The sequence below is a fragment of the Pinus tabuliformis genome, chromosome 8 (genome assembly GCF_031772625.1).
Source record: "Pinus tabuliformis cultivar Carrire ecotype Pingquan chromosome 8, CPIR1, whole genome shotgun sequence".
NCBI lineage: Eukaryota > Viridiplantae > Streptophyta > Pinopsida > Pinales > Pinaceae > Pinus > Pinus tabuliformis.
In genome coordinates, this window is record NC_142294.1 from 585,000,366 (window position 1) to 585,012,721 (window position 12,356).

A 12,356-nucleotide genomic window follows, 5' to 3' on the forward strand; every position below is an offset into this window, starting at 1 on the left:
ATTTAATTTTAATATATTATTTAGTTATTTTAATGTTTTATAATTTTAATTTTTGTTTTATTTTAATTTTTTAATTATCAAAAGGTCTCATATATTTCGCTTTTACTTTTCATTTTTTTTGTGTTAATTATTTTTCTTAAATTATTATTTTTTACTAATTTTTCTTTAATTATATATATATATATATATATATATATATATATATATCTATATATATATATATATATATATATATATATATATATATATATATTAGGTTGTGGTTCACGAACACCCTGGTCAATGGGTGGCACTACGTCCACGGAAAAATTTTGATTGATCGACCCCGAAGGGAATCTAACCCCATCACCCACTAGCAAGGATTGACCCCAAGGGCTTTGGGGAGATTGGACCCTGTGACCTCTGGACGGCGAGGCATTGATTTTGACCAACTGAGCTAACCCTTGGGGCTTTTAATATATATATATATATATATATATATATATATATATATATATATATATATATTATTTTTTTTTCAATTTTTATCTTTTATAAATTAATTTTATTTTTTTCTACATTTTGTGAATTTTTGGTTTTTGTTCTAGTGTTTATTTTTCTCAATGGTTTAATGTTTGTTTTTTCTATGTTTTTTATTTTTTTATGTTTTAATATATATTTTTATTTACTTATTATTTTTTAAACATTTTTTTTTTGATGTTTTAATTTTTATTTTCTTTTGTGTTTTTAATTTTTATTTATTTATTTTTTTTGTTTTTTTTGCAAGGTCCTTGTTGATCTTCGACTAGAAACTCGTTCCCATTATGTGTCAGTTTGATAGTTGATTTTGAAGTTTTGATTATAATGGATCAAGTCCACCCGTACAATGTCTCAATTTTATGTATGGTATTTAAGTTTTCATTACAATGGGTTGAGTTCGCCTACACTACGTGTCAATTTGATGGTTGATTTTTAAATTTTTGTTTCAATGTGTCAAGTTATGTTAGACTAAGATTTTAAAATCATTATAATTTTAACACTTAAAAATGAAATTATTCTTGGTGTAATGACTTTCATTCATGTGTTCATTTAAAAAAAAAATTAGTCATAAATTTTTCCATAATGCCATGATTGAAATATGTTGAAAACTTAATGTTTTTTGTAGTCATGATCTTCGGTTTTAATTCCATGGTTGAAAATTTGTCAAAATTTTAAGGTTTTATTGAGCCATGATATTTTATCTTTAATTCTATGGTTGAAAACAATTATAAGTATATTACATTTACCGTTGTTGGTAACAATTATTGGAGTCTTAAGGCTTTTCACAGACATGATATTTTATATTTAATGGCATGACTAGAAATTGTTGGAATTTCAAGGTTTTTTGGAGTAATGGTATTTCATCTTTAATTTCATTGTTAAAAAAATGTTGAAAATTTACCTTGAAAAAAAAATGTGTTATTCCAACATCAACACTTTTCATTTTCTGGGTGTTTTTTGCACAAAAGAATGAGCTTTTATTGGTTTTTACTGCCATTTTTAAAAAATGTTAAAAATTTACTCCGAAAAAAAAATAAAAATATTCTAGCATCAACACTTTTTGTTTTCAGGTTGTTTTTTCATTTTGTTTCGAGCTTTCCTGGCTTGAGATCAGTTTCGGTTTGATAATTTGCGTTGTTGAAGAGAAACGTATAATATATATTCAATTCAACACTCACCAACTCTCATATAATATATATCATTCAACATATACCATTATATAGCCACAACCTTTCAACCAATGATTTCAATAAGGATCCTTCCAATCTAAAAAATGCATTCAATATACAAAGGGGAAACCCACATATGGAGAGAACCAATGAACCGTGCATGATTTTTAACATATATATATTAGCCTTTGAATTATTAACGTACTAGAATTATATAGCATCCACACCAAATTTAATGCACATACAAATACAAAGAATGCTACATACAAAACACAACAAACCACATGACATAATGCACCACACATATTTTTTCATATTAGTTATGGATTTCAGAACTGACCAATGCATATCCTTCATACCAGTCAATGAAGTTTAACGCATCTCCAACAACAAGAGATTAATGCAAAAAGGAGCACATGGTTTTCACAAAAGGAGCACACACTCATACAATATTCAAAACACATGTCTTGAATGATTAGGTGCAACAAAATACGTTGTTACATGAGCTATCTATGAGTTTCATTATTCAACATAGAGAAATGATTGCTCAAACTCGCCATAGTTCATAGTATCACAGTTAATGTAGCTATAGGAACAATTGACTCTATTCAAACATGAACATGACACTGCTCCTTTCACATGGATATTAGATAAATTTTGCGGTCTAAAATAGGCCTCCTAAGGAGTATTATAAAATAATAGTGGAAATATTAAAATAAGATTATATTACTTCATCAAATTTTAGAAGTAAGAAAGAAAAACTACATTTTCAACTTATCTCCCTACATTTTTACACAAATTTCGAGTGGGACCACTCGTTGGATGTGGAATTTAATTTCTCATCCAAGAAATACCCATGTTGCATACTTTCGATATACCTTGCTACATGAAAAATGAGAAATACATGAAAAAATGTGATTGCGGTCAAGTTTTTTCATGTATTTTGCATTTTTCGTGTAATAGTGTATATCGAATGTATGTAACATGGGTACTCCTTCGATGAGGAATTAAATTCCGCATCCAATGAGTTCTCCTAGTCAAAATATGAGTAAAATCGTAGGGAGATAAGTTGAAAATATGAGTTGAAAAAGTAGTTATTTAATTTTCTTACATTTGTACTCCAAAAATGATGAATCATCCCACATGGTTGTCATCATAATATTGAATCCTATTGGTTCTTATAAAGTTTATTTTGGTTTTACTTTTTTGTTTTGAGGCCCATATTAGACCTCAAAATTTCCCTAATGCTTCAACACATGTTCCAAATGCAAAGAGCATTCAACGACTTCAAATTTTTTTCGCAGAGATCCAACTCACGACCATAAAAAGAACTCACCGTAGTATGGTTATAAGTTGAATGTAGACCCTCCAAATTCATCAAATGCACCAATTTCCACAAAAATTTCAATGCATAAAGTAGTGTTTGTTTAATGAGCGAATCACTAGTGAATGCACGGTCTCGAATTAACCACACAAAGTTAGAATGCATAGGAAAGATTATAATGGTGGGAAAATTGGACTTATATAGATTATAAGCGACTTTTTAGCTTTGATACCATGTCAGGCCAGATTTGTAACTCTCAATGAATTGATGATTTTTAGTAAGAGAATATGTAAATATATACAAGGAGAGGGAGACTGTTGGGTTTCATCTTCCAATGTCTATTCATCTTCGAATGTCTCTTTGATTTACTATTTACAATATTTACACTAGATTCCCAATCCATTAGGATTAGCTTTCAACATTTGCAACATGAGATAAAATATCACCAAATTCAAATCACTCTACATGAGAACAACCTGTTGCTACTATTCCAACTTTTTATTTCTCTTTTCTACCTTTTGTGTTCAATTTTTTCTTAAACACCCATTTTCTTCGAATGGGATCTCTTCCACCTCACAAATCCACTAGATCCCAAGCCTTAGTATAGTCCAAGGATGCCATTTCCTTAACCATGGCCTTTTTCCAAACTTTTCCATTCTATAATTCCACTTCCTCACAAATAGTTCTAGGATCATCATCAATAATAAAAAAGAAAAATTTGAACATTAATCAAGTGGTTTACATACATTTTTGGGTTCCTTCTATCACAAATCAATCTCCTTAGTGTTGGAATTTTTCATTTTTTTACTAATTCTTGTTCTTTTGTAGAGTCCGAGTCATCATTCTTTAATTCTAACTTTATCTTCATTGTATCTCTTTCCCTTGGTAGGACTTCCTATTTGATAACATCTTTGATTTATACAAACACGACATCTCTACTATACACAACCTTCTTAGTTTCTTGGTTCCAAAACTTATAACCTTTTAGATAATCTTTATATCCAATAAAGATGAACTTTTCAACTTTTTTATATAGCTTACTCCTTTTCTACTTTAGAACATGTACATAAGCATCACAAGAAAATACCCTAAGATGTTTATGAGAAGATCTCTTACAAATCCATACCTCTTGTGGAGTCTTATCATCTGATGTTGATGAGGATGTTCTATTTACCATATAACACATAGTTTCCAATACCTCTACCTAGAATTCTTGTCCTAACCTAACACCACTGAGCATGCTCCTTGTTTTCTCAATCAATGTCCTATTGATCCTTTCTACAACTGCATTCTACTAAGGTGTGTATGGAGTAGAATTTTTCCTTGTTATATCACATTTCTTATATAATTATTTGAATTCATTCTTTCAAAATTCCCCACCATTATTTATCCTTGACAGCTTATTTTTCTTCTCTACTTGATTTTCCACATGAGCCTTAAACTTTTTGAGATTATCAAGGACTTTGGATTTATTTATGAGAAAATAAATCCATGTACTCCTCAAGAGTTCATCTATAAATGAGAAATAATACATAGATTTACCTAGTAATTGAATGAACACATGTCCAACCACATCACTGTGCATCAACTGTAGTATTCCCTCTGACCTTGTAGAACCAGAGGAGAATCTTACCTAATTCTTCTATCCATATAAACAATGTTAACATAAATCAAATTTGCAAGAGAATTTAAACATAACTTCTACCATAGCATTATCGTGCAGTACTTAAATGACCCTTCTCTCTGATATATCTAAGTATTTGATGTCGCATCATAGTATTTTCTTTAGAGACCATATGATTTAATCCTTCTTTAGCTCAACTTTTAGGAACAATAGAAATGTTGTACCCATCACTAACAATTCTTCCTAGTAGTATCTTATACAAAGTTCCAAGCCAAACTCCCCTTAGTGTTAGCTCAGGTGTTATGAAACTCGCGGCCTAAAAATGATAAGGAACCAATAATTATATTCATATTCGAGGGGGAAAACTCTTTTTACATTGAATATAATTTGTAAGACAATATTTGATGATTCTACACTTTGCCTTCTTCATATATATATATATATATATATATATATATATATATATATATATATAGGAGACAAGGGCTACAATTATAATAAAATCGAACCATTAAGTGTTCTAGCCTACATAAAAATCTAACAATAGAAATTTAATCACTTAATATTTAGGGTTTAATAATGGGTTATGGGGTTAACATAGGGCCATATAGGGCTTAATATGTCTCTCTACTTCAAACAAGTGTTGTCCTCAATAGTTGATTAACTAATAGTGATTATGCAAGGATAGGTCATCTTCCCATGTCATCTTGTCTCCTAGCAGGATATTTTGTTTGATGATATACTCGTGATGTACTCCATAATTTGTAACTTACTCAACTTCTTAATCCTTGTTTCAAGGAATTTTTCCACTTATAGTATGAATTTTCCTTCTTTATTTATCTCTTATACACTTATCAATTGCAAATGAATAACATGGTCATGATTTTCATAAGGAGGAAGATCTTTACAAATTAATCTAGATAACTTGGGATGATTGTTCAAAGCATTATGAAGATATTTTGACATATATGATATTGATGCTTGAACATTTAGTGAGCATAATTATGCCATTATACCTTGGTACCCCTTTTTGAGTAATTTTTCCATTCCATTAGAGCCTGTCACTTTAGAGAGTTTCCCTTGGATACCATAAGCTCAATTTCCTTATGAGGTAAACCTTATGAAGATATTTTGAAAATTAAAGGGTTGAAAGCATGGAGTTGCGTTACACTTTTTGGAAATAGAGGGAACATTTAGGTGAAAGAAAAGGGCTTGATCAAGCATTTTAAGCACTTGGTCAAATCATTTTTAAGCACTCGATTGAACTCCTTGATCACTAACAAAATAGCTCAATCGAGGGTTTAAAACAAACCCTTGATTGAGCATTAATGCTTGATCAATATCTAACACTTGATTGAGCCCTTATTTTCTATTAAAATATGTGGCTGCAATATGTTTAGTCATTTTCATAGACCGCAAGATAAACAAGAGCTCGAATGAGGTATTGTAGCTTGATTGAGTAATTGGACCATGTAACAACCCAACCAACCTCGCCAACAACCTTGCCAACTTCCTAGAGGCTCAAGTCAAGGTAGGTTTATTATCCCTTCTATGTTTTATATTTAAGTTTTCTTGCAAAATTAAATAAATTAATTTGGAAAAAAACTTACCATACAAAAACCATGAAAGCCATGAAAACCACAAAAAAACACCAAAAAAACCTTCAAATCAACTAAAAGAAAATTAGAAAACCACAAAAGAAACCCCATAAGACCATAAAAACAACCTAGAAAACCACAAAATCACGAAGAAAATGATTTGAAACCACCAAAAGAACTATAATTTATATTTTAAATTTTTTCTTGCAATTTGGTAGCATTTTTATTATGAATATTTTCTGATTTCAAATGGTAACAACATCATTTTCTAATTATTTTAGGTTTAAGTTTTTCATTAGGAAATTAGTGAAAGAATTTTTCAAAAAAAACATAAGTTTTTGTTATTTAAAATGCATTTTAAATTTCAAACAAATTTGACTGAAACTATATTCCAAAATAGAAAACATCCAAAATATAACCAATAAATAAATATATTAGGAGTTTGAGAATGGCATGATGAATATGGTTGCTCATGGTGAACCTATATTTATTTTATTTTTTTCAATGAAATGATTATGGGACTACCCAGTGGAACTCGTTTATACGATGTTTTTCACAATTTTCACAAAGTAGAGCATGTCTCTAGAGATTTGAACCTGACATGGCCAGAAACATAATATGTGCCTCTATCACTTGAGCTCAACTCCTTCGACCATGGTGAACCTCTATTTATCATATAAGAAATTTATTTTATTTTATTATTTTAAATTTAAATAAATTTATATTTCGAATAATTTTTTAATATTAATTTTTAAGGTTAAAAATAAAATAAAAATGTTATTCAATTAAATTTTATTATATATATATATATATATATATATATATATATATATATATAAAACACTAGAAACTGTATAACATATAGATGTATATAACATCATGTAACTATATAAAAAAATATAATTTAGTTATATATAATATTTAACTATAACTATAACAAAACATAACTATATTTAACTATAACATCACACACACACATATAATGTAACATAGTTCTATAACTATTTAACATAATATAGCATCACTATATAGAACTATGTTACATAACTATATAGAACTATGTTATTATCACTATATATATATATATATATATATATATATATATATATGTTCATGTTTCAACAATGCATCCTTGATAGATACATCAAATCTATCATGAAAAATGCATTTAAAGTGAATAAAAGCATTTCGACTCATTTCTAGTTTTTACCATTTATTTCATTATGTATTGTGTTCTACAAGAAACATTGTATTCATGTGCTTGCACCTAGTACATGTCATGTGTCAAAGTGAAACATTATAAGAACTTAAAGTCTATTGGAGTATTTGATTGGCATGGGATTTTAATATTTTTCAAACAAGATTGTTTCATTTTTTACTTATATATTTACATATTTATGCTCTATGAATAAAATGCATTATTGAGAAATGGGAAAAAGTGTTAAGGTAGATTTGATCACTTCTTTCGATTGCATTTAGATGGAACTCAATAATTTGGTTAATATATTATAAAAAAATTGACTCTAAAGTTTAGGACTTGAGGCTAGACTATTCTACTTGAGTTCAGAAATGGTTTTCTTATCAAAATTCTTTCTAAGTCAACATTTTTTTCTTGGATTGGTGTAAATGTATTATATGTAATATATAGAGGCCTCTCCTATATGGCTCCCAACCACAGGCCATCAGAGTGTGTCGGGATCTTCTATACATGGTCGAGTTGGTGACAGATCACATATCCCATCTAGGGTGCATGTTCCACTCATAGATCCTACCTTCGATACTAATCAAAGTGTTAGATACAATGTTTCTATCACTGCTGATTATCACTCTACCGATAATGGACTTTCTTCACCTATTTGAGGTACACCACCTGCATTTTTAAATCCTCTTTAAACTTTATGTGTTTATGTCTTGAAGTTATCTTTAATTTTTAAATCATCATCAACTAATGTGTTTAATTTAATGTATATGTTATTATGCTTCTAGGTTGGTAAATATTTATGTTAAACTATGTTTGTGATTTACAGACCCTCAAAGGGGACAAGATAAGGATCACAGTGCAAAAATGATCCCTATGTGGGATGAAGCTACAACTAGTATCACATTGTAGGATGTTACGACCCAATATACGTGCATCACACAAGATCTTGGTAACATCCATGTTAGTTCACCTACTAGGCGTAGTTTATCTTTGATGCTAGAAAGCATGAATAGGTTGATTGAGACATACCAAAGGTCGGGCCCACAAAGTGACATACTACATTCCATATAGGGGATTAGGAGGCATGAGTTTAGAGGCCCACATACTTGGGAGGTGCTGAAAGAGTCCACCAAGAACATTTATGTTCATGTGGAGTTGTTTGACATCCCTCTGGATGGCCCTGCTAGACATAAAGGTATGATTCCACTCAAATATTTTAAGAGTGTTGATGCAACCCATTTTGTGTATAATCAATACATCAGAGCTCGAGGCTTTTTCCCCCACCCTGACTAGGTCTTCCTTTATTTTACCAAGCATATATATGTAGAGTTCCTATTATATATGAGGCTGAATTACATTGATATAAAAACACGTTATTATGGAGCCGACTTGGCATGTACATATGATCATGAGGAGGATTGTAGGGACCCCGGGAATGTACCACCACCTTTGATATTATTTCCACTACCATCTCAGAGCGTGGTATTTCTAACAAAGCTAGAGGATTTATTGCAACTCATTGTTGAGACCAAGTATACCATTACAGATAGCATGCAAATGTCATTGGTCAGTGCACATTTTGCATTGCATGGAGAGACTAGCATACCACCACCATCGACTTGTGAGTTTCAAGTTCCTTTATATGATGCTTCATTTCTCTCAAGTTTACCCATTGACTAGATTTTGCCATATGTATGTATGTGTCATGATTCCATCCATGAAACTTTGATGATGCACAACCTATGTGACATAGAATAGGTACATATATATATGAAGCTTTCGATTCTTAGCATCAAATTATGCATAACTATTTATGTTAATGTAGTTCATATTATATTTCATTTATATTAATAAGTTCATGATAATATGTAGACACAAGGCTCTAGATACTTGGATGAGCTTATGAGGTCATCTAAGGGCGGAGATAATCAACTAGGCCATCCTCCACAATTACAAGTTTCCATGGATTCTCCTCCACCTCCACCTTGTTGAAAAATGCAGCAAGGAATTCTCAATTTGATTGAGAAAATTAAAAATTCATCATCAGCAGAAAACTTGGAGGAGTTATCTTAGGTGACATGGCTCCTTTCACTCAGTTAAATTAGTTAATTCAATATAGGGGCATGAATTTCAGTTTTATGTAATGATTACTAACTTTTAGGAGCCTAGGTTGGGTTAATTTCAGTTGTAATCAGTTAAACTAGTTCTAACTACTAATAGGAATAGTTGGTGGTCATTTAAATAATGGGACATCAATATAACTCAGAGATTATCTAGTTAAATGATCAATCAACTAATGATTAGTTCATGCATGCAAATACTATGAGTTTCCTAGTTGTGGTGGAGTTTCCAAGGAAGTTAACTAGCAGTTGTAAACTAGTTGAGTGTATAGGTGTTGCATGAGGTCAGGTTATCAACCCTGAGGAATTATGAAAGAATTTTGGAGGAAATTAATATTTAATAGGGGTATATTTTCTTAGGAATTAGACAAGAAAATAGGGGCTCAAGTAGAAGCTGAAATTGATGAAGTTTGAGTCAGAGCTTCTTAGTGATTAGAGAGAGAGGTTATTCTCTTGCAGGTTGTGCTTAGATTTAGCATGAAATTGTAATACATATCTATTCATCAGATTAATACAAGTAGGCATAAGGGGTTTTTAGCAGATTTCTTTCCCTTGTAAAAACAGTTTTCGTGTGTGTTATTTCTTATTGCATGTTTGTGATTGATGTTCTAAATTGTGAATTAATGTCCGCAGAGCAGTAGAGTAGGTTTGTGTCTTGTGATTTTGATTAAAAATTCATGAGAAGTTGAACATATACACCATAATGTATACAAACCTTATAAAACTCATGTGGAAGAGAGTCATGATGTATAACTACATGGCCTAACATGTAACACCCTCATCCCAAATCTACCCATGTAACTGACCAACTTGTGTAAATATGCAACAAGAGGCCACTATAATAGGATTCGATCTCCTAGGTGACCTTAAGAAAGTTGAATCGATAGAAATCCACAACATGAACCTTCTATACCTACTACAGGGCTCCCAAAATCCTTCCTAGTCATCCCCATGACTAGTCATTGGGTCCCAATGTGTTGTATTGTGCCACCTTTTCAGGCCTAGAGCCCAAGTCACTGCCAAAAACTCCATGACACTTTCATAACTAAAATATAACAAAAAAATAATGATACAAATGTAATTATTTGAACAAGGACTTGATTGGAACCCCACTAGCTATGACATGATTTCGTTAAACAAGTCACAAGTATGTAATCTACATGTTTAAACAACAAATCTGAGCATATAGGTCTCATACTTATTTGAGAATGACTAAGAAGCATTGTTCCCTTATATCATTAGCTAGATTATCTATTAGGTCATAGATACATTGTGCATTCATTTACAATTCAAGACATGAGGAGCGCCATGCATCATCACTGTCAAAATACATGCTTATAACCATCATAATAACAAAATAAATATCAAGGATACATCAACAATAGAATCCATAGATAAACCAGTACATTTTTACATAAGATACCAAGGAAATAACCTCTTATTAATGAATGCAAAATCCAACCTGGTATGGGACTACCACGTTCCACCCGACCATAGATTGGTTGAGCCAAGTCTCTCTTTAGCCAATCACCCTTGTGCCATATTCCAAGCATGAATGTGGGAATCAAACCAAAAGAAACAACCAGGGCATCCTGAGGCTAAACCACCTCACCCTCATGAATAGAAACCAGGATTTAACATAATTGACACTGGATCACTAGGCCAAAACAATAAACATGTAATAAAAGGATTTACCATGATCTCCACCAGATCACTAGGCCAAAAAAATCATGGATTCCACTGGATTTATCTACCTACACCATGAGGAATTCTCCTGCTTCCTGGTATCTAGGATTTACCACAATCCACAGTCTGATCTAGGGATCACTAGGCCATAACTGAGACACCAGTCTCTGGGCTTTACCGTAATCCACACCAAACCACTAGGCCCTAACTGAGATTCCACTCTTCCGGCTTTACTCTATATCCCATCTCGGGATTACTAGGCCTGATGGAGAGCACCCACCTCTAGGATTTAATGTATATCCCACCATTCACATTTCAAGGATTCCTAGGCCCACGAGGAAACACAAAATACGACTTTACTACAACCCATAGTCTGACTCAGGGGTTACTAGGCCATGTTTCTTTTATTCAAAGATCCACCTCACTTAGCTTCAAATCCATCCAGAAAACTAGCTCAACCAAAACATGAGAACCCAATCACACCATGGCTATCCGAAAATGGAAAGACTAGGTTGAAAATATTGTCATAGTTGGCAAAACCCATGCCATGACAAAAAAGAACCACATTCAATACCATGCGTGCCAAATCTAGCATGGAATTCACATATTCAAATCGATACCTACAAAGAATCATGTTGTAGTTGCTTGATCCAACTCTTCCTTTCTTTCTCCTTCCTTCCACATTCTTTCTTTTCCTTTGTTCATCCAATTCCAAAGTGCTCCAAGGAAAATCTAAGTGTCCAAGAGTGAGAGAGAGAGAGAGTAATGAGAGAGCTCCAAAAATGAACTGACAAAAGGTTAGACTAACCAAGGTTGAGAAAAAAGCTTAAGAAAAAGCTTGACAATTCATCCTCAAAAGCCTTTTTATTAATGAAGCCTCTATTTTATTCATTTTCCACTATTTTCCTTCATCTTCATCCTCACATGCAACATGTGACCTTTCACCTTCCTTTTCTCCTAATTTCCATTATTTTCATAAATAAATGTGCCAAAAATTCAATTTGCCTTTTCAAATCCTTTTCCATTACCTTTGTCAGTTTCCTTAGCTATAATAACTGATTTGAACAACCACTAAATTTTTTTTTCGCACCATTCATCTTGGAAGTTGTACCTTA